The sequence below is a fragment of the Pinus tabuliformis genome, chromosome 4_2, assembly GCF_031772625.1.
Source record: "Pinus tabuliformis cultivar Carrire ecotype Pingquan chromosome 4_2, CPIR1, whole genome shotgun sequence".
NCBI lineage: Eukaryota > Viridiplantae > Streptophyta > Pinopsida > Pinales > Pinaceae > Pinus > Pinus tabuliformis.
The window spans coordinates 129,147,318-129,171,784 of record NC_142304.1 but is presented as its reverse complement, the minus strand read 5'-3'; the positions used below and the strand labels follow the sequence as shown (position 1 = coordinate 129,171,784).

General features: G+C 38.4%; 1 long non-coding RNA gene across 4 annotated transcripts; it reads left to right on the top strand.

The window, feature by feature from the left end:
• The first annotated feature begins 9,058 nt into the window (after nucleotides 1–9,058).
• LOC149168581 (uncharacterized) lies at nucleotides 9,059–12,342 on the top strand. 4 transcript variants are annotated; one of them, XR_016259759.1, is made up of 4 exons: nucleotides 9,061–9,948; nucleotides 10,310–10,371; nucleotides 10,616–10,743; nucleotides 11,402–11,594. It is a non-coding gene; the product is annotated as an uncharacterized LOC149168581 (long non-coding RNA). The 4 variants fall into 4 exon arrangements; XR_016259758.1 differs by having other exon boundaries at nucleotides 9,081–9,948; nucleotides 10,616–11,594; XR_016259755.1 differs by lacking the exons at nucleotides 10,310–10,371; nucleotides 10,616–10,743; nucleotides 11,402–11,594 and adding an exon at nucleotides 11,924–12,342 and having other exon boundaries at nucleotides 9,059–9,948.
• The last annotated feature ends 12,125 nt before the right edge of the window (nucleotides 12,343–24,467 follow it).

The window sequence follows — 24,467 nt, the reverse complement described above, 5'->3', positions numbered from 1 at the left end:
ACTCTTCATGTCTTTCTGGTCGACAGTTATATTATTTGGCCTCCATGATTCAGTGGATTAGTAGCTATTTAAGGTTCAGATCAAACCCTCATCGTTTACGTTTTCCTACTGTTCATACTACATAGCTGTCTCTTCTATAAGCTTACATGCTTTCTGGGTTTGTCAAGTATCGAGTTATGATCCAAGTCCTCCAAGGTATGAACTCTCTATCCGGTCAATTTGAAGGGTATCATGCATTGATTAATCAATTTTCCAACACGAGATAGAGGGATGCTCTTCTTCTGCACACATAATCCTTTGATAAATCATTTTTTTATTTTACTTAAATCGCTTCAGATGGCAAGGTAGCCTTCCCAAATTTTATTTCCTGTTCAATGTTTTTCCAGGTATTCACTACACTTTGGTTCATGGCATGAGCCTCGGCTCTTTCTAACTACATTGGCGCTTCTCACCTTCATCTCTATGATTTCGATGGTTTTCAAGGTTGGTCACCTCCTTGCAATAGGAATGGTTAGTCCTAGATACTTAGGACAAATTTCTGGGCTGAAATTCCTGATGCTGAAATACCCATTCGTTGCAGAAACGGTTTGCTGCAGGATCTGTTTATTAGATGCTTCCATCTGGGTTTGCAACTTGGCGCAACAGTGCAGGACTGGTGTGTGTTCGCCTGCATATCGTGTGCTCAGACTCTTGTTTCTTCCCTCCTCCTCTTTCTTGGTTTTCTTAGGGTTAGGGTTGCAGCAAAGGCGATGGTATGGTATGTAGGTCTGAATTCATCCCATCCCGTCTGGGATTTCTGAGCTTTACAAGCATCTCACGTACACTTTTGTAATGAATCATTACTTTAAGCCTTGGAAATTTAGTCTTGATTCATGTTTAGATGCAGCTCAGGGTGAATTTCACAAATATATGATGCTTTATTGTCAGTTATTCTCATGCAGACTGCATCGATTAATGGGTCTCCTTCACATATCCACCATGCTCTGTAGTGACTGTAATTCGCTGTAAAGTTCCCAACTCTGACATTCTCTGTGCTCAGCAGCCCTGTTATTCTGTTATTCTGGTTTTAGTTACATTCCGCAGAGAATAAATTTCGTTTTTATTTGTGTAAAATAAACCTTTTATTGCAGGCATTATATTGTTTTTTATTTCAGGATGTGGTTACTCTAGACTCATGAATTTTCTGAATGTATGGCAATGAGGCCTTCCCCTATAGCTTATAGGTATGTCATTCTTGTGTTTACTACTTCCAAGAGAACAATAGATCACGCTTGTGCTCAAATGAACGAAGCTTTCACATCTGTTAATGAGTTAAACATAAACGGTTCAGCTCCCCTAGGGCATTCTCAAATTGCAAATTCTATGTTCTATGGGCTTCCTGCAGAAAGTGCTACTACTCATGATGGCATCCACAGTATTTCTCTTGCCACAATGATGGTAGATCAGAGAGCTCTATATGGCAATGATTCTGAGTTTCTAAGGACATTCTTTGATCCCCGTAGCTGCAACCTATCCCCTTTTAATGGGTTTTCCTCACTGAACGCCCTCAAATCTTTTAAACCCACTTTTACATGTCTCAATTTTAATTCTAACCCTAATAGAACAGAAGCCCTAACTAGAGCAGTCAGAGATATAGATGCCAGCTTCTTTGAAAGTCTCCCCACACAAATCTCAGAAGTACCGTTACCAGTGCTGAATTCCACTAATTGTGATGATTTGTCTCCGTATTCTCTATCTCTGCAGGAAGGGATCAATAATGGCAATACCAACAGGTATTCTGAGGCCAATCAGTGGAGTGCAATTGCGCAGCAGAATTTTTAGTGCATTCGGTCTTTCGTGATTAGACCCATCTCCAGTATCTCATGGCAACTCAAGCTCAAGCCTCAGCAAGCAACCATCAAGAGCATTCTGAGTCTTTCTCCACCCCCAGTTAAAATGCCACTCAGTTCCTGCTGCGTTATCTCTTTTAAGTCATTCTCTTTCCTCTCCATTTTCAATTACAAGCCCACCTTCAATCACATAAAACACTCATACTCTGTCAGTCAATGTACACCCGATCAGAGGGAACAACCACCGAAACGTAATGACAGGGCATCGGAGAGTAACCACAACAGTATAAGAACATCTAATATTACCATATAAAAGACATTTCACAAGGACACTTTATGAAGATGAGTAAAGAGAGATTATGAATCAAAGAGTTTTGACTCTGACAAGGAGCAGGCAATTTTGGTGAAAATTGAGCCTTTGGAAGCTGAAAAAAGTTTATGAATTAAAAAGCTTTGACTCAGACAAGAATCAGGCAATTTTGGTGAAAAGTGAGCTTTTGGAAGCCGACTTACAGATGGTAGCTATAAATCCCTTGCCAGGGGTGGACTGAGTTAAAAGAAAAAGAAAAAAACAACAACAGGATTGAGAATTTCTTTGTAAAGTGGATATTTTTGAATACCTAAAAGAGTATCTATTTGTATTTACTACATACCCTTGAAGAATGTGATTTCCATTCTTTTTTATTTAGGTTGTACTACATATTTTTTTTAAATGATATCTGTTCCTTTTTGTCAAATAGAGGATTTGCAATACTTTTCCTTGAAAAAGGAAAAAGGAAACCACTCAGGTTGTAGAACACCATCATTTTTTTATCAGTAACTGTACATTGATGTATGACATAAAAAAATTTGACTCCTAAAGATGAACAGACAAAATTTTAGATGTTTGAAAACAGTTGTTTTGCAAGCTTTATGTGCAATCTCTCACTTGAAAGGGATTGGCGTTAATGAGATAGACAATGAGCATGTTGAGATAGCAAACTTGTTGGTGAGACGGATATTTCTGTCAGATCTCCAGCTCATTGGTCGTTCATCATTTAGGGAACATCCAGCTAATTGGGAGTACATCAATTGGAGCATTGGGGGCTGTTTGTGAATCATATATAGAGCTCCAACAAATGGCATTGGAGCTTTCATCTTGGGGCAGCCTTGGTGAATTATATATGAAGCTCCAAATATTGCCAATTATATCAACTATCCATCTAGCAGCTAATGTTACTATTGTGCGAAGAAAACTTGTTCGTTTGTTCGTAAGTAATGTACCAAGAGATGAGACCGTGAGAAGGAGAATCGGGTGTCTTCTTTATGGCTTCCTACATGGGCTAGCCATGGATATAATGAATCCTCTCCTCTCACTTCTTGGTATACGAACAATGCATTCTATATGATCCTATTTAGAACAAATGATTTATTGCCATCTGTCGTCCATTTCAAGTGTTTCTCGTTATATTTTAATGCCCATACATTCATTATGACAGTATAGGGTCTTACCATATATCCTTTCAGATTAATGGCTGGATTTTCAAGGTCCTTGTTGTGTCTGTAGATGACTTGAGCTAACTAAGGAACGTAATGGCCTGGAAAAAACAATATTGGAGAAAAATCCATTCAGGTTAATTTAGCTATGTTATGGGATGGATCCAAACTTGTATTGGTAATGAAGGAAACATCCTCTAAAATCTACTCAAGATCAGAAAAAGCTCGAAATCTTAATTCAACAGTGTCTTTATAAAACACTACAAGCCAACAGTTTGTTATTTAATACTAATGTTATTGAAGCCTGAGACTCCAATAAGAAAATCAAGGTGTGTGGATTTTACATTTAATTTCTGTTTCTTTGGGTAATCTCATCTCAGGCTCCCATAGCCTATCCATTTGTTTCATGGTATTAATTCTTTTCTGCAAGACATGCAAGAGATATTGGACTAGAGGAGGGACTCTGCGCAACATTCCTGTTGGTGGTGGGTGCCGGAAGAACAAGCGTGCTCAGAGAACAATAGATCACGCTTGTGCTCAAATGGACAAAGCTTCCACATCTGTTAATGAGTTAAACATAAACGGTTCAGCTCCCCTAGGCCATTCTCAAATTGCAAATTCTATGTTCTATGGGCTTCCTGCAGGAAGTGCTACTACTCATGATGGCATCCACAGTCTTTCTCTTGCCACAAGGCTGGCAGATCAGAGAGCTCTATATGGCAATGATTCTAAGTTTCTAAGGACATTCTTTGATCCCCGTAGCTGCAACCTATCCCCCCCCCTCTCAATGGGCTTTCCTCACTGAACGCCCTCAACTCTTTTAAACCCACTTTTCCATGTCTCAATTTTAATTCTAACCCTAATAGAACAGAAGCCCTGACTAGAGGAGTCAGAGATATAGATTCCAGCTTCTTTGAAAGTCTCCCCACACAAATCTCAGAAGTACCATTACCAGTGCTGAATTCGACTAATTGTGATGATTTGTCTCCGTATTCTCTATCTCTGTAGGAAGGGATCAATAATGGCAATACCAACAGGTATTCTGAGGCCAATCAGTGGAGAGAAATTGAGCAGCAGAAGCTAGCTGAGGGTAGTGATCCTGTACAGGTAGGTATAACCCCTTTCTCTGAACTGGAAAACACTAATAGCTCCAGGAATGATCTTAACCTAAGAGTGGTCACAAGCCTCCCTTCTTGTGTCAAGGTGGAAGGTCAAGACAATCGTTTGAATATAACTCCAGAATGGCGAGTTCCATTAGAGCCCTTGTTTGAGGCAGCTAGTGATACTGCATATTGGAATGGAGGAGTATGGCCTGAGCTCACTAATTATGGATCTTCTGTAGGCTCCTTGATCTAGAATTAAGATAATACCCATTAGCTGATGCACATGAAATGCTTCTTGAAAGAGCATGAATTGATGAAAGGAACGTATTTTTTCAGATGAAGGAAATGTCAATCATTAGGGTTTAGACTTCCAGGGCTGACTAATTGTCATGTAGTCTGGCCAGTCTCTCCAGATGAAGGCTTCCCTACACTTGAATTTTGTTGTGTTTGTTTATTTGTTTTTCATTTGTCATAAAGATCTATAAGATGGGTCTTCATCAATGTCCAAATTCACTTCATAGGAATGCAGTGACATGATGGACTTGGGACATGATCACCATGATAGAAGCTGACTGAGGAATATAGATCAAATGTACAGCATAAGAGGTTTGAAGCTTCATTTTTTTCCAGCTTCAAACATCACGGGGCAACAAAGGTTGGGGTTAATAATTTGCCTTAATTATCCTAGCAAAATTGCAAGGAGAGGAGGAAATCAAATTATCACATCCAGTTCTATGCAGGACAGCTGAATATGCTAACTCACTTTTGTCTGGAGTTTGTGAGTCAAGACAAAGTTATTGCTAAGGTCAGGTGAAACTGTTTCCCAAGTTTAACAGTTTTCTTTTGATAATCAGTTGGTATCATGATGATATTCTTTGTAAATATGCGAGGGTTCATGGCAGTGGGTTGTGCTGTTCTTCTTTCTCCTCTGTGGCTATTGTTATTTCCTTCGTTTGGGATCCTTCCAATTGTGGGGAGAACTTCGGATTGGGAGCCTTTGGTAAAGAACAGCTTAGGGATTTTAGGAGCAGCTGCTGCTTTTTATCTGACACCCATTGGTTAAGAGACACATATTGTATTTGATATTATAGTGACCATAGTGGTGAAAGGTTACATTAAGAAAGGGAAACAATTAGTGGGGCTAATACATACTGCAATATATAGGAATATCTAATAGTAAATTCATTATAAGTATTTCCTATCTATTTGTTTCATGGTATTAATTCTTTTGGATTCTAACTGTTCCATGTTACTGCAGGATATGTTTATTAGATGCTTCCATCTGGGTCTGCAACTTGTTGCAACAGTGCAGGACTGGTGTGTGTTCGCTTGCATATCGGTTTTTCAAACTGTAGTGGTTTTCAAAGTGTTGGATTCTAAGTTAGCTTTAGAGCTGAAATGGTTCTCAGCTCCATCCAAGTCTGCATGGATTCTGACTAGCCACAGGTATAACAATAGCATAATTGCATTGCGATTAGGCTCAGACTCTTGTTTCTGCCCTCCTCCTCTTTCTTGGTTTTCTTAGGGTTAGGGTTGCAGCAAAGGCGATGGTATGTAGGTCCGAATTCATCCCATCCTGTCTAGGGTTTCTGAGTATATTATATGCATATTTTGTAGCTTTACAAGCATCTCACGTACACTTTTGTAATGAATCATTACTTTAAGCCTTGGAAATTTAGTCTTGATTCATGTTTAGATGCAGCTCAGGGTGAATTTCACAAATATATGATGCTTTATTGTCAGTTATTCTTAGAATTTCATCTGAATCACAGCTTCTTCTACTAGAATTCTTATTCCATGGAGGAGGTCAAATGTTTTGGCTTGTGTTGGAGATGTATCAGTCTGTCAGAATCCAATATCAAGATCCTTTTCATTGATTGTTTTTGTTTATTTGAGTTTTATCTTCAGGATACATCACATAGAGATTTATTGTGATAAAGTTTTCAAGGTTGGAAAGTTTAATTGAGTTTTATCTTTAGGATACCTCACATAGAGATTATTGTTACACAGTTTTCAAGGTTGACAAATAAAAAATAGATTTATTAGAGAGATAAAATTCAAATGAATTAGAATCACAAAAGCATAAACTCTGAAACTTTCATTTATTTTGGCATAATTAGAAATTTGAGTTGTAGCTGAGATATTGATGCTTGTATTTGACGCAATATTTCCTTTGATTCTTTGTGCATAGTCTCATGCACAAGAGAACCCTAAAGCCTCTGGAGGAAATGCTGTCGGCTTGTTCTCGGCCAATGATGGAACAAAGTGGATTGAAGCAGCCACCACCGCCAAATCAACCACTCAAATTCCCTCGTTGTGATTCAGCCAACACCAATTTTTGCTACTACAACAACTACAGCTTGTCCCAGCCTCGCCATTTCTGCAAGACATGCAAGAGATATTGGACTAGAGGAGGCACTCTGCACAACGTTCCTGTTGGTGGTGGGTGCCGGAAGAACAAACGTGCCAATAGAACAATAGATCACGCTTGTGCTCAAATGAACGAAGCTTCCACATCTGTTAATGAGTTAAACATAAACGGTTCAGCTCCCCTAGGGCGTTCTCAAAATGCAAATTCTATGTTCTATGGGCTTCCTGCAGGAAGTGCTACTACTCATGATGGCATCCACAGTCTTTCTCTTGCCACAAGGCTGGCAGATCAGAGAGCTCTATATGGCAATGATTCTGAGTTTCTAAGGACATTCTTTGATCCCCGTAGCTGCAACCTATCCCCTCTCAACTGGCTTTCCTCACTGAACGCCCTCAACTCTTTTAAACCCACTTTTACATGCCTCAATTTTAATACTAACCCTAATAGAACAGAAGCCCTAACTAGAGCAGTCAGAGATATAGATGCCAGCTTCTTTGAAAGTCTCCCCACACAAATCTCAGAAGTACCGTTACCAATGCTGAATTCCACTAATTGTGATGATTTGTCTCCGTATTCTCTATCTCTGCAGGAAGGGATCATTAATGGCACAGGTATTCTGAGGCCAATTAGTGGAGAGCAATTGAGCAGTAGAAGCTAGCTGAGGGTAGTGATCCTGTACAGGTAGGTATAACCCCTTTCTCTTAACTGGAAAACGGTAATAGCTCCAGGAATGATCTTAACCTAAAAGTGGTGGTCACAAGCCTCGCTTCTTGTGTCAAGGTGGAAGGTCAAAGACAATCGTTTGAATATAACTGGAGAATGGCCAGTTCCATCAGAGCCCTTGTTTGAGGCAGCTAGTGATTCTGCATATTGGAATGGAGGAGTATGGCCTGAGCTCACTAATTATGGATCTTCTGTAGGCTCCTTGATCCAGAATTAAGATAATACCCATTACCTACTGCACATGAAATGCTTCTTGAAAGAGCATGAATTGATGAAAGGAACGTATTTTTTCAGATGAAGGAAATTTCAAGCATTAGGGTTTAGACTTTCAGGGCTGACTAATTGTCATGTAGTCTGGCCAGTCTCTCCATATGAAGGCTTCCCTACACTTGAATTTTGTTGTGTTTGTTTGTTTTTCATTTGTCATCAAGATCTATAAGATGGGTCTTCAGCCATGTCCAAATTCACTTCATAGGAATGCAGTGACATGATGGACTTGGGATATGAAGGCTTCCCTACACTTGAATTTTGTTGTGTTTGTTTGTTTTTCATTTGTCATCAAGATCTATAAGGTGGGTCTTCATCCATGTCCAAATTCACTTCATAGGAATGCAGTGACATGATGGACTTGGGACATGATCACCATGACAGAAGCTGACTGAGGAATACAGATCAAGTGTACAACATGACAGAAGCTAACTGAGGAATACAGATCAAATGTATAGCATAAGAGGTTTGAAGCTTCATTTTTTTCCAGCTTCAAACATCACGGGGCAACAAAGGTTGGGGTTAATAATTTGCCTTAATTATCCTAGCAAAATTGCAAGGAGAGGAGGAAATCAAATTATCACATCCAGTTCTATGCAGGACAGTTGAATATGCTAACTCACTTTTATCTGGAGTTTGTGAGTCAAAACAAAGTTATTGCTAAGGTCAGGTGAAACTGTTTCCCAAGTTTAACAGTTTTCTTTTGATAATCAGTTGGTATCATGATGATATTCTTTGTAAATATGCGAGGGTTCATGGCAGTGGGTTGTGCTGTTCACAAATAATCCTATTCTTGTTCACTATGAGGAGGACATACCATTGCTTGGGTCATGGAACAAGGATAACAAGTTTTACTTCTTTTGGAACTTTGTGATAATAATTTCTTTTCTTATTTTTTGGTCTACATATTTATCATTTAATTTGGTATTGCCATATTGATTTTATAATGCTTGTGTCACGACCTTGTCAGTAATTCACAGCAGTGTGACCTGGGTGCAGGTTGCAGGATATATGGGAGAGGAACAACTTGGCACGGCATTGGAGAATGCAGATGTTGTGATCATTCCTGCTGGTGTGCCTCGAAAACCTGGCATGACCCGTGATGATCTCTTCAACATCAATGTAGGGTTTGTTAAATCTCTTTGCTCTGCAATTGCAAAATACTGCCCAGAGGTAAGTTGTCATGATTTATGATCTTCTTTGAAGTTTTTGTTTTCATGCGATTTTCTTATTGACTATTTCATAGGAATAAGCATGACGTTCATTGTAAGTTGCTTTGTCGAAGGCTTTGTGTGTTTGAGATCTATAGAGATGGCAATATATACAAATACATATTTGCAAGAATCTTTAAGCAAGTTGTTGATCTAGATTTACATATTGTTCTTGTATATAATCAATTCTACTGGAGAGGTTAACGAAGCTTGAAGACTTCTTTGAGTCAAACGAATAGGTGATTGACTCATTATTGACTCTTTATTTAGACAAATTGCAGCTAACTTTTGCCCATAAGAAGGAAATACTAATTGAAATGAACTTAAGAGTAATTAGTTGTGTAGTCCAATGCAAGTTTGCAGCCACTGTTAAAGCCCTGTTATTCTTGTTTCTCCTCTTGTAGTTAGTAACTTAGCTTTTGGACTTTTGAGAAAATTGGCATATGAATATCAATATAAAAAATATCCTTGGTCTTCTATTTAACTGTGCACAAATCCACTTGATCACGAGGTATCCTCTATAACATTATATATTACATACAATCAGTATGTACTACCATTAGTGTGGCAAGTTAATAGATAAAGAAGTATGTTTCACAATTAATTGTTTTGTTCATGTACTGGTGTGTGTGTACAGTATGTATAGTATATTGTTACATATTATATAGATAGAGATATGGAGAGGGGGGAGAGTGTACTGGATAATGTTTTCCTTCTATCAGGAATGGTATATTTGGATTCAAGAAATCATCTAGAATTGGTTTTTATGGCATTGCTGAGGACTTGATATCCATGGCAGGCAATTGTAAATATCATCAGCAATCCTGTAAATTCTACTGTACCAATAGCTGCTGAGGTTTTTAAGAAGGCAGGGACCTATAATGAAAAGAAACTCTTTGGTGTTACTACTCTTGATGTTGTCCGCGCAAAGACGTTCTATGCTTCAAAAGCAGGAGTTCCTGTTGAAGGTATTTAAAATTCTGGCTTGTTATGCTTAGCTACTCTCAAATATTTAGTATTCTGTAAAATATTTTTATTTTTTATAATTTAATCATGAAATATGCATCCTGGGCAAACATGCCAGGCACTTCTCCTCATTTCAAGGATGGTATCATAGGGCTCAAGGCCATCAGAAATATAGTCAGCTCAAGATGTCACTTGAGGGAATTGAACCCGGGTGGGAAGGATAACAGTCTTTGCACACAACCATCTGGGCTAGACCCAATACATGATATGCTGCAGGATCTTACCAACATCATGCTTTTTTTAACATTAGATACAATTCTCAGTTTTATGTTTGTTGTTGATGTCATCCTATGCTGTCTGCAGAAGTTGATGTTCCTGTTGTAGGTGGACATGCGGGTGTTACAATTCTTCCACTTTTTTCACATGTATATGACTTTGTTGGATCCTCATCTTGAGTTTTTTCTTTACTCTTGTGGACATGCGGGTGTTACAATTCTTCCACTTTTTTCACATGTATATGACTTTGTTGGATCCTCATCTTGAGTTTTTTCTTTACTCTTGGATATTAGAAAATTAATTTATCAAAGATAAAATGAGATCATAATTACCTACCCTTCAATACAGTTAAAAAGGGAACATACACTTTTTTGTTTTGATAAAAAATTTTAGGCAACACCAAAGCCAAAGTCTGTATTGTCTGAGGAGGACATTAAAGCCTTGACAAAGCGCACACAGGATGGAGGAACTGAAGTTGTTGAAGCAAAAGCAGGGAAAGGTTCAGCCACACTGTCTATGGCGTAAGTTTATGTTTTGGTCCTCTATAGTGGCTAATATGCATTCATATCTTTTGAATGTTTTTTTATTCTTATGTGACTGTCTAGAGTGCTGAATTTTTCATCTTGATGCAGTAGTTGGAGTCAGATAATCTTATCATGGTGTGTGCTTCATGATTTCATGCTTGGCATGCAACATGATTTCATGCTTGATAAGTACCTAATCTGAGATTCACTGTCAGTGAGAATATGGCATGAAGGAGCTTCTTTCTCTTTATCTGAATCTTGTACTTCATACATTTGCATGTCTCAAATCTTTTGCCTTAAGCTTAGGTACTTATCCTACATGAAATCATGTAGCATGCATGTCTCAAATCTTTTCCCTTAGGCTTTCTCATTTGTGTGAAACTCAGCGGGTGCTTTTAACCTGTGAGGTTTGACCGATGGATTGTTGCCTTTCATTTACCTTAGTTTGATTGAAATGTTCAGAGTTAATCTAGATTCTGCATGCAAAGATCCTTCCCTAAGAAAAGCCATGAGTCTCTTCAAGGATGTTATTCCTTCTTAAACATAAGATATGTCAAATGGATCCCGCAAAAGTTGTGTGCTTGATGATGGGTAAATCTGGGTATGAGATTTACAAATTTGCACTTACATGTATGCCTGTGGTTGCAATTCACAGATAGGCGCATAACATCCATTCATTACCTCATCTTGAGCATTTGAGCATGGTTCATGCAAAAAACATTGCTGGTCAGTTAAATCCATTAGTTGAAAACTTGGAAGTGAAGAGTAGTGTTGTAGTCTTCTCTATGTTGATGAATGCTTTTTGAGACTTCAAAATGTTTAGACATGCAATTCCTTTTTCATCTTGCTCCTGTGTTCTCAAAATTTTTTTTTTCTACTGTTTTTTAAGGCCAAATATAAACCATGGGATATATATTTTTACCCTGAAGACCTCCAAATCATTTGGAAAAGGAGGTGCTGCAGCAAAAGAGATGGGTTGAATTTTTTGTTTGGATGGACTCTATGGTATGTAATCTTAGTTGGATTTCCAATATACTTTTAAAACATATTTTCATTTTATTTTTTAGTACTATTAGATATTATATCTTACCTCATTTTATGGTTAACATTGTATAACAAAAACATGCGTTGTGTTATGTAATTAATACTAACATGTAATATTGATTTTTTTTGTCAGAATGCTATAGGTAATGATTGCCAAGACGATGATCCAAATTATGTTCAACATATATTAGGAGATGATGAGGATGAGGATGAGGATGATGGTGGTGAAGGAGGAGATGATGATGATAGTTGCGGTGTTGGTGATGATGTGGATCAGAGTAATGAGGATGGTCAAGATGATCATGAGGATGATCTTGGTGGTGGTAGCTAGGCATGCACATGCATTGTTTTTTATGAAGAAATTATTGTGTAGAATGACATTGTTATGTTTAGATGGGTGTTGTGAATTTACCCTATATCAATGAGACATTTTGATTTTGTAATCATACGATGAGTTTGATTTATGTATGTTGTTAATTTATCGTAGAATAACGATATTCATGAAATATTTTGATTTGTTAATCATATTTGAATTTTAGTTGTTTTGATTAAAAATAATACTGATTTTATTAGTATTATGTTGCTATTTTATACATGTTTTGAAAATTGTTAATGACACATTGTTATTTTTTTGGATGGATGTTGTCAATTTCTCTTAAATTTCTTTACAAATGATTTTGAATTGTGATATCTGCTTTAATGATATTTAGAAACTATCATATATTTCACTATGAATCTATAAAGGGGGTCATATATGTAAAGAAAAATATACTCTATATAAGAAGTCAAATGCGGATGTAACCATGGATGCAAAATTGAAAGTAAAATTGGATGTTAAACTAGGAATTAATACAAAATGCAAACAATTGACATACAAAGTGTTTTAAATTAGAAGTGAAAAATTGTGCAATAGTTGACACAAAGAAGGGAACAAAACATGGCATACAAAAGGATATCAAATTGGGCAAAAACAAGGACACATAAATGGGAACCAAATTAGATGCAAAAAAAGACAACAACTAGATGTAAAATAAGATGCAAAGTTGAGCGTTAAAAAGAAACAAAAAACGTTACAAATTAATATGCCAAATGATGATGCAAATAATGGTGTAAATTTGGGATGCAAACTTGGGTGCAAAAAAGGAAAAAAAAAAGATGTAAGAAAAGACATAAAACAAGATGCAAAATGGGGCTGAAAAAAGGTGAAACCAAGGATGCCATATTGGATGTAAAAAATGATTCCTAATCACATGCAAATTTAGGCTCGAACTTAGACACAAAATTATATGCAAATGTGGACACAAGATGAGGAAAAAAAAGATGCAAATTTGGATGGTGAAAACGATGTAAAACTAGACACCAAAAAATGCAAAATTGGATGAAAAAGTCGGTGTAAATAATGGTGCAACATTGGACACAAGTAGACACAAAAAAATGGTGCAAAAAGGGGCATAAAATAGCTTAAAATTGGATGCAAAACTTGGTGCAAAAACAAATACAAAAGTAGACGTAAAAAATGGCTCTAAATTGAATGTACCATTAGACACAAAATAAGATGCAAAGGTGGACACAACACATGACTCAACATAAGATGCAAATATAAATGCAAATTTCGATGCTCAAAATGATGTAACATTAGATGCAAGAGATGGTGTTAAAAATGATGCAAAATTGGATGAAAGAAATGACGCAAAATATGGTGCAAAATGAGATGGGAAAAATGGAGACAAATCAAACGTAAATGTGGATGTAAAAAATGGTCCAAAAAAAGATGCAAAAATGGGCACAAAAATGGATGCAAAATTTGGTGCTAAATCAAATTCAACACATGGTGCAAAGATAGGCACCAAAGCTGGTGCAAAAATAGAAGCAAAAACTAGTGTAAGACTAGATACAAAACCTGGCATAAGACTAGATGCAAAAACTGACACAAAATGGATGCATAAAAAGACGTTAAATTGGATTCAAAATACAGTGTAAACTTGATGCAAATGATGGTGCAAAAATGGAAGCAAAGAATGACACAAAATAGGCAGCAAAAGAGAATGAAAAATAGATGCAAAAAATGACACAAAACTAGAAGCAAAACCTGTCATAAAATAAGATGCAAATCTTGGTTCAAAATTTGACGCAAAAAATGATGCATAGTTTGGTGTAAAAAATGATGCAAAATCTAGCGTGAAAAAGGATGCAAAATCAGGTGCAAAAAAGGACGCTTTAAAAATTGTACAATAGAGCCAGATTTAGCGCCAGGTTGCTCATCACAATTACAAAAAAATTGCACTAAAATCTGGCGCTAAATCTGGCGCAAATCGCTGGTTTTGTTGTAGTGCCCCAAGCACTTTAAACTCCCTCTTGAGCTGATTTCCCACACATTTGTTTACTGTTTTGCAGCTGTTGGAACGTTTGGACAACTAGCAAGGTAGAGAAATGAGTTCTAGAGGAGATTCAAAATGCAGGTAAGTGGATTTTCCTCCCAAATCATTTTAGTTTTGCTATAGCAGTTCATTTTTGCTTACAGGCACAGGTTTACAGCAGTATATTTTTCTTATATTCGCAGCAATCATAACTCAATAAAGGAAAGCTGGAAAAGGGCAAAAGAAGGGGAGGAATGCCCCCACTTGTAATGTCCCCCCTTGTTCAATTTCATCAGAGTTTGCAAGTATTCCCTCTGTTGGAAGTGGGGCTCAAATAGCAGCTTCAAATGTTGAGAGAAACATTCTTTTAGCAAGACAGCAGGCTCAAGAACTGAAATATCCCTTGTGGAAGTATTTTACAAGACATCAAGGGCCAAGGAACAAGTTAAAGGGAGGAGGCAATGTTCTTTGGACATGTACCTTTTGCAACCATCAATTCAAGAGCACCTACTTCCATGTGAAAGGGCATTTGTTGCGCACATCACTTCCACAAGGCATCAAGGGCCAAGGAACAAGTTAAAGGGAGGAGGCAATTTTCTTTGGACATGTACCTTTTGCAACCACCAATTCAAGAGCACCTACTTCCGTGTGAAAGGGCATTTGTTGGGCACATCTTCTGGACTTGGAGCATATCCAGAAGTGAATGCATCTACGTGAAAGGAACTAGAAAGAAAGAGAGGCCAATGCTGCAACATCTAAGAAAAACAAGAATGAGGGTACTCTTGCATTCTTGAGGAAAACCAATTATCCATTTGGGAGTTCCAGTGGGATTGCAATTCAAGCAACATCAAGGAAGTCACTTGGTCCGATGTGTTGGAAAATCAAGAAGGGCAACGTCTTGAACTTAACATTTTCAATACGTGACATTTACTTGTGATATTTAGTTCTACTTTGATTATTATGCTTATGTTCTCATCATCATATAAACGCCAAAACAATAAAAGATCACATGAACACACAATATAGGCTCCACGCCATGGCAAAACCCCTCCAAGGGAAAAACCCAAAAGAACTCTCTTCTTATAAAATAAATTCAAAGGGGACTTCCAAGACCCAAAATCAAAACCCTTGGCTTCATCCAAACACATAACAATACCAGCCATATAACTCGAGATTTTCAAGGGAAACATCATAGAAATTCACCACAAAAATGGTCTCTTAGTCATCTTAGACCTGAGGTAACCCTAGGTCTCTTACAAGAGAGATCAGCCCTCCTACGCATGCCCTTGACCATCCTCTTACAGACCTTCGTACTTCCTCTAAACCGCAGACGTCAAGCTAAAGAATGTGAGCTTCTTGTCTACCCCAATGGGGAGCAAAGTCATCCCTTTTTATAGCCTTTTGTGTTGCTCTTCAAGCCTACTTAAGGCCGTTGACTTTACTAGTTGGCCGACTTGATCCCTTTTGGAGTAGCTAGACTTTTCTAAAACACAAAATAATGTTTCTTTTCTTGGATACACATGCCCATAAGGGTCTTTTACAATGTAACAATGACCTTTGACTCATGAAAAACCCTATAAGCATACAATGGATGCTTCGACCTATTGACCATTGACCCAAGCATGAAACCCATGCTTTATAAATAATTTTCTTTTACAATTTTCTTTCCTCTTTTGATCAATATATAGAGATTACATCATTTTATGAGTCAAATGATAATTACGAAGACTGAAACTAGTTACATTCTCCAACACTCCCTCTTAACTAGGGAGGTATTCATAATTGACCAACCAATACTAGGGCAGTACTCCCTTTGAAAAGTTCTCATAAGAAGAGTCAAATTGATAAGCCATCTTGTAAGCATCAACATTATGATCAACCAACATTGTCTCTGAGGCATAACTAGACAAGCTCTTCTTCATTCAAGAGCATTATGTTGGGAGGCTTTACATGTGATACCGCACTACCTCTACAAGGCACATACCCCATCCGAATGTCCACAAGATATATCCTTTTAGGACTATTCTTAGCTTGGATTCCTAGCCTTGAATTCTCAAAGAATATCGGTCCTCTTCGCCCACTCTTATCTTGGACACCTATCATAGCCAAAAAGAGTGTTAGTTCAGGAGACTACTTCTTATCTTGGATTCCCAACCCTCAAGTAGTACCAGTTTCAGATGCTTATCCAACCCTCCGGACACCATTCTTTCCTTATGGCCTTCACTAAGACTTATGGTTGTTAGTCCTGGTCTAGTGCGTGACATACAAGGATAAGAACTATTCACCATTATTCCCTCTCAAATAGGGAGGATATCCTACTCCTAGCCAAGGAGACTCCTTTTACTCCCTCTCAAAACTAGAGGTGATTCCAAACTTCCTTAGAGAAGTCATAACCACAAGTTCTCTTACTTGTCTTTCATTCAGCAAATTAGTTCCTCAAGGCTTGCATGGCTCCCTCTTTTCCTTGCATCTCATTGTACCAAGCATGCTTCTTTTCTAGGTATCATGGAGCCATCTTTTCATGACAAGTTCTGGATCATCCATCTTGCACATCACTTTCGTCTTATCTTGATTAGTGAAGGCGTTCTATTGAGCCTTCCAAAACTGCCAGTTGATCATAGCTCCTTCAAGAAAGTGATCTTCCTTCTCATAGTATGAACTTTGCCATTCAGGTTATCTTCTTGCATTGCTACCTTCCAATCCCAAGATGAGCACATCTTGATCTTCATAGTTGTCAGGTATCAAAGATTGAGTTCCTCTCCATATTCTTCAAGTATTCCATCCACACAGTTGAACTTGCCTCAACTGTCATCATGAATACCTGCAACATTCCTCCAAGTAGCAAAATAACATGTTAACCAGATAACCAATAATAGATAAACAACAGATTTACCACATCATGACGAACTTCTCAACAAGGTATCAACATCTTCATAGACCATCTCCACATGAGTTTACCTTTATGCATTAGAGTGCCCAAGGATCCAACTTGATTACCAAGTTACCATTCTCTTCCAAAGATCATGTTAGATGTTGAACATATAAATTATAACAAGAAAGTCTTCAACATTCCATTTTTTCTAGAGTAAGTCAATTACATCTTTCTAGGCATCATAATGACTAACTTTTCTTGCAGGATTTATACGAGTCCTGTAACCCACCATTTTGTGGGTAATATCCCTAGAAGAAATTTTTTCTCCAAGATGGTCCTCAGCCACAGCCACCAGCTAACTCATTGTGCCATCTTCTCTGCCACCTGAGCAAGCCATGTGGTCCCCTCAACCATCTGCCATGATCGTATGTTTGAAGGTGGGCCTCCCGAATCTAAAGGTATGCCTTGTCATTTGGAAATTGAGTATTGTAGTTTTTCATTTAGAAATTGAGTATTGTAGCTTGACCCTTCCCCTTGCCCACACCTTGGGTCATGGCCTGGAATGAAGCCCGGAGGTTGATGCAGCTGAAAAGAAAGTTAAGAACATATATGGCCACATTTAACAGGAACATGTACCACAAAATGCAAAAGATGGTCGGGACAAAAAATTTTAGCACGTGGGCAAAAGCCAATACATGAGCTCTACCCCATCATCATGGCCATCACCCTTGTTCCTACAGGTTCTATGAGCCATCTTCATCATATAGGAACCCATGATTGTCCCAACCCCTGGTGGGCGATGAACCGCCCCACCTTAAAAGAGGGAGTTTCACTGTTATATCTTATACATCATGCTCTAACCCCTTGAGCCCCGAGCAATCAATCAAAGAAAATCATAAAAAGGCAAAAGGCATAAAAGAAGAGTGGAAAAATCAAGGCCAGGGCACCTCATGTACCACGATTGCTCCCTCTGATACATTATAAGCCAAGTGTGGGCTTCCCTCTTATTAGCAACCCTTGCACCCCAGCATGTTACCCAGAGTTGCCCCTTCTCATCCCCTACTTCATTCACCATATCTGTCACATGCCACCACCTTTTGAAGGATGTACCTTGAATATTATCCCCTTTAGATGTAGAAACTACCTAATAGGGTACTTGGTTAACCCCATTTGGAGTTAGGAGATATTGGCACATCCCAAAGCCCATTATGGAAGGGCAGGCCATTATGAAGTCCCCACTTGTGGTCCATGACTAAGTAAGTTCATTTACTCGATTTCTCTAATGACTTGTTGCACTGGAAGGCTAGGGGACGCATTGGATCTTATGCAGGATTGCAGATGGTTTCCATTTGGGTTTGGTCTCCCTATACGGGGTCCTAATCCTCCAGAGGGCTACATTGGCACATGTAGGGTGAGCGTTGAGGGCCATGGGCCTCCACAGCAGCAGATTGCACTCCATGGATCCCCACAGCGATTCCGAGATTGCTCATGGTTCACTTATTGGATGACGAGGATGCACCTGATCCATCATGCCTAGTCGACCCTAGATCTACACCATACACTTGGCAGATGATCCAAGACTTGCACGATGATGTGGCATCACCTACACCATCATCCTAGCCCTTGCAAGCGACCTACAGGCATATTCGATTTGTTTGGAGACCCATGAGGACACTTGTGTGCCCCCCACATGTCATTTGGAGCACCACAGGTTATTACAAGGGGCCAACCCCTTGTCCACTGCTTTTGAGGGTCTTATTCTTCATTATGGCACCCATGGACCTCATTCCTCTTAGAGGGCCCTACGATATGCATAGATTATTATTTGACCTCTTGAGAGGCTTACCTTTTCATTTATAATCTAGTTTGGTAGGCTTGTCACCAAAAGTTGTATTATTAGAACATTATTTTATTTTTCTGGCTTATGTAGGCGTAGGAGGCTAATTCGAAATCTTAAGTTGTGTATAAATAGGAGTGAGATGAGTTCATTTCTCATCATCATTTTGGTTTGGATCTCTTATCTCTCTTGAGATTTTCGCACTTTTTCTAAGGATGAATTAGAGCTTTATGGATGAGTTTTGATGTGTGGATATTGGTTTAATTCTCTTAGAGCTTCATTATTGTCAATTGTGAATGGTTGGATATACTCTATTACATGTTAGTGCGCGCTTTTGATGTTATTCTTGTTTACTTTTGTCATATATGTTGGACTGGGATTTTCGTTGTTCTAGGGCTAATTGTTGCAGCATTTATTGCTTAAAATTGTGGAATTTGTCTCTATTATAGCACCTATCAACGTAAGGGCCATGTAATAGGAGCGAAATCTCCTAGGGGTAATTCTATCAACGAATTCGACCTTGACAATCCATTCCTCTTGCACATCAAAGTATAAAAGATGCAAGGTTGCTTCTTCTTGACCTAGAAGGCAAATGAAGTGATTTGAGGCCTCCGTGACTGAGAACCAAGAAATCCTACTCATACTCAACATAGACTCCATTCTCCCAAAGATTAAGGCACTGATTTACCATGGGTGGTCACTAAAACTCATATTCTCTCACATCCTTCTAGGACTAGCCACATTGGGGTACCTAGGGCATCAATTTCCCGACAAGCTAGCCATCAAAAGAATTCGATCTCCTAGGATCTCCTGCGTTGGCCTCTCCTCTAGCTCTACTCCAATTTTGAAGACATTCCGACAGTGGAGTTGGGGGAAAAGTCGAGCTCTAGCTCCGGAATCAAAGCTTGCCCTGCCATCGTCAATGGTTGGTACCTCATAGGGTCAAAACAACATCTTTGAGTGAAAATACTTTCTTTGATCCTTTCCCCACCTTGTCTAGGGTAAGAATATCATTGGTTGCTACATACTTTCCTCATACCCTAGACCGGGTCCACTTGGCCCCGTATGGTCCTACTCCTTTAAAAGATCATTATTCAAGAACCATCTGGGATACAAATTCTAAAAAGGATTTTAGGGATTGGGGAACTCCTTCACAAGTCTTATCCCATAAAACCTAACCCTCAAATCCTCTCTTCCTTTTCCTAGAATATATAGTACCTTGCTTAGAAAGCAAGCAAGCTCCATCCTTCAAATTTTTCTGGGAAAGGGTTTGTTTGGGTCACTCATATCCATTGACTTACCATTCATTAGTGACTCCATACATATCGAGTCTCCTCCCATCAGTGAAATTCCGTAAATAGAAGGGAGCCTTAACTGAGGTGACAGTGGGCTAAGTTTCCATTTGTTGCCCTTCGCATTTGCCCTTTAGGGATCCCCCTTAGGTCCCCTACTAGTTTGAGCGGTAACAAGTCCTACCCAAAAGTTATATCAAATATGCATTCTTATGCTCTCATACAATCATCTAGCCATTTAAACTTTAACTGAGTTCACATCTCATACTTCAAGAGAAATGGATCTCTTTCCTGGTGAGACTACAACCTGACCAACTACACCTTATCATCCTTCAGTATTATGTGTCATAATGTTTCTTTAAGAACCTCTGGAGTGATGGTTCTTTGTCGAATCTTGAGAAAACCCTCCTAGTAAAATAACTGCCTCTAACATAATGCAAGACAATGAGAGGATGAACCTTACGCAAGTTGATCTCAAATTTTTCATTTTTGAAAGACTAGATGATTTAACCAAGCAGACTCTAGACATGCTACTATCACATGATGCCATACTAAATCAAAAATATAATAATGCAAGCTTACTCCTTTAATGAACTTGATAGCATTAGATCCTACAGGATCCTTACAGTTCCCTCTGTCCATCATGCCCACCAAAGCACAAGATTTGCTTTGCTTATCCTTCTCATTTTGCTTCCTTCATTGTGTACTTGCATTAGTCATCGACAAGTACCACCAAGCAAAACGTACAAGCACAAGAGCATAATGACCAATCTTGTTAATCTAGGGATTTCATGGAATCTTAGAGGGTGAATTCCTAGGGTTTTCAAGTACAAACCCTAACCATCTCTAGGGACATGATGTCATACCCTAGACTTCATTTAATTCCATCCTTGTTATATACCCTAGACTACCTACAAACCCTAGAAATCAAGAGTTTAGGGTTTCTATGAGGGAACAAGCAAATTAGGGTTAGGGTTTCCATACAACTAGGGTTTTCAAACTAGGGTTTACAAACCCTAGTTACTGACAATCTTCAACAAGATGAAGACTATAAACCCTAAAACCATACATGTTAGACCCTTTATGTATAAAAAAACAATTACACGTACCTTATAGTCAAGGACTACATACCTTATTCCTTCAAGATCACTGGAAAGCCTTCTTCTAGATGCCACAATATTCCCACGGTTTTCAAGAGTGAAAATCTCCAAAGATGCCAAAGCTAAAGCCTCCCTTAAAAGGTGTTGCTACTTCCATTGATTTCCAAGAACAACAATAAACTAAGATGTTCTTCATAAGGTGACTAATTGCTACTGTTCTTCAAGCTCGGCTGCCTACCAGCTCCAAAACTTCCACGAAAAGTCTCTTCCTTCAATCGATGGTCTGGTACCTATCTCAGACTTTTGAACACCTGAAGTTTTCTCTGAAATTCCGACCCTCAAGCTAGGGTCACAAAATTGATCTAGCATACTTCCAAAGGAATGCAGACTCAGAGAAGTCACACTTGTCAAACGGTAGGGCTTCTTCTAGCCTTGTTAACTTCTAAAGAAGATCTGACACCAGTTGTTCTCCAATCTCAACCCTCTAAATAGAGCTTAACACGGTCATTGTAATAATTAGAGACAAGTTTTTAAAAATACTTCTCCATTTTGCGGACTTGAATCCTCTTATCAATGGCTGCTTTCAATATGAACTTCCAAAATAGGTATTTTAGTGACTTCGGCCCTCAAACTAGGGCTTCACACTTTTCACTGTATAGGCCTAAAGATCTTCCATGTAAGTCGGCTTAGATTCTTTTGCTAGACATTTCCCACGCTAGCCTACAAGACTATATCTAGGCTTTTGTCCCTTCAAAATATAACCACAGGACTAGGCCTCTCAAAACTCTAAAATGAAGAGAAGGCTCTCTGAATTTGAGCTTTTGGATGACTTCAAAACCTTCAGATCTCATGCACAGAACTAAATAGGATCTTTCATTTATTCAACCCTCAAAGTCTTCTTAAAAATTCGGATACCAAGCCCAAGTCTATGGCCTTGGTTAGGCTTCTTCTAGGGCTACTTTCTTGGCCTCTTTAGATACTTCTAATATTTGAGTCCAGAATCTTGGATTCAGCCTAGTCCATAGACCTATTCCCTTTCCAAGACTTCGCTCTACCATTCAATCTTCCATAGGGATTTACATCCCTCTAATTTGTACTTAAATAATCTCCTGGAAGCCTTAACACAAGGAACCTTCGGCCTCCCAAAGTAGTGTACAGGACTTCGGTCTCTATGACAGAGGTCTAATCTATCAAAAAGACAGTCTTTTCAAGCTCGGTTCTTCCTTCAATTACTTCAGGATTCAAGGAAATTGCAAGCCTCTAAACCACAATGGTCTCTTTAGTTGTCAATGTCTTGACCTTAGCTCCGATACCATGTTGGAAAATCGATAGAGACGACATCTTGAACTTAACATTTTCCATACATGACATTTACTTGTGATATTCAGTTCTTCTTTTATTATTATGTTTATGTTCTCATCATCAAATAAATGCCAAAACAATAAAAGATCACATGAACACACATTATATGCTCCAAGCCAAAAGAACTTTCTCTTCTTATAAAATAAATTCAAAGGAGACTTCCAAGACCCAAAAACAAAACCCTTAGCTTCCTCCGAACACATAAGAAAACCAGCCATATAACTCAAGAGATTTTCAAGGATGGCATCATAGAAATTCACCAGAAAAATGATCTCTTAGTCATCTTAGACCTGAGGTAACCCTAGGCCTCTTACAAGAGAGATCAACCCTCCTACGCATGCCCTTGACAATCCTCTTACAGACCTTCGCACTTCCTCTAAACCGCAGACCTCAAGCTAAAGAATGTGAGCTTCTTATTTGCCCCAGTGGAGTGCGAAGTCATCCCTTTTTATAGCCTTTTCTGTGGCTCTTCAAGCCTACTTAAGGCTGACTTTGCTGGTAGACCGACTTGATCCCTTTTGGAGTATCTAGACTTTTCTAAAATACAAAATAGAGTTCCTTTTCTTTGATACATGTGCCCATAAAGGTATTTTACAGTGTAACAATGAGCTTTGGCTCATGACAAACCCTATAAGCATACAATGGGTTCTTTGACATATTGACCATTGACTCAAGCATGAAACCCATGCTTTATAAATAATTTTCTTTTACAATTTTCTTTCTTCTTTTGATCAATACATGGAGATTACATCATTATATGAGTCAAATGATAATTATGAAGACCGGAACTATTTACATTCTCCAACACAATGGACAAGATATTTCAACAAGATAAGCAAGAAAAGATTGATCTTGCCATTGGCTTTTTTTCCTACCTCAACTTCATATCATTTAATGTTGCACGACCACCTTTATTTACTGAGATGTGTCAATCTCTAACTCAAGGGGCACCAGTGTGGTATGTGCCTCCTAGTTCAAAGAAGCTTAGAACCACATTGTTGGTTAACACAAAGAAGGAGGTGGATAAAAAGCTTGAGCCTATTAAATCAACATGGCCATCATCTGGGGTTAGTATTGTTTATGATGGATGGACAGATAGCAACACGTCATCCACTCATAAACTTTATGGTGTCTTCCTCGAATAAACCAGTTTTCTTGAAAGCAATGGATACTCTTGGAAAATACAAGGATGCACAGTATATGGGTGAGTTGCTCATTAAAATTACTAGAAATGTAAGTGTTGATTCTTGTGTGCAAATCATTATAGACAATGCCCTTGTTTGCAAGATTGTTGGCATGATTGTGAAAGCTAAATGTCCAAAAATATTTTCGACACCTTGCATTGTCCATTCTTTGAATTTAGCACTTAAATCTATTGCTTTTGATGTGGCATGGATTGGAAATCTTATTGTCGATGCATGCCATATCCACAACTTCATGCAAAATCATATCAATGCATTCACAATCTACAAAGAGTGCACACATGTATCATTGTTGAAAATCGCAAATACATTATTTACCTCCACATTCATCATGCCCAAGAGGTTGAGGGAAGCCAAGACTGCTCTTAGGGTCATAATTATTTTAGAGTTTTGGTCTTTTTGGAGAAAGAAAAATCAAGCAGCCTCAAAAAAAGTCAAGGATACAGTGTTAGATGATGCTTGGTGGGAGAGCGTAGATCTTACTATTAAAATCATGGACCCTATAATTACTTTGTTGCGATTTGCGGAAACAAACCAACCCATCCTAGGAGAGGTTTATGAGGGGTGGGATTCCATGATTGAGTCTGTGAGGACCACTATTTTTCAAAATGATTTTCCTAAGTATGAAATAGCAGTGAAGGCCTTTTTCACCGCC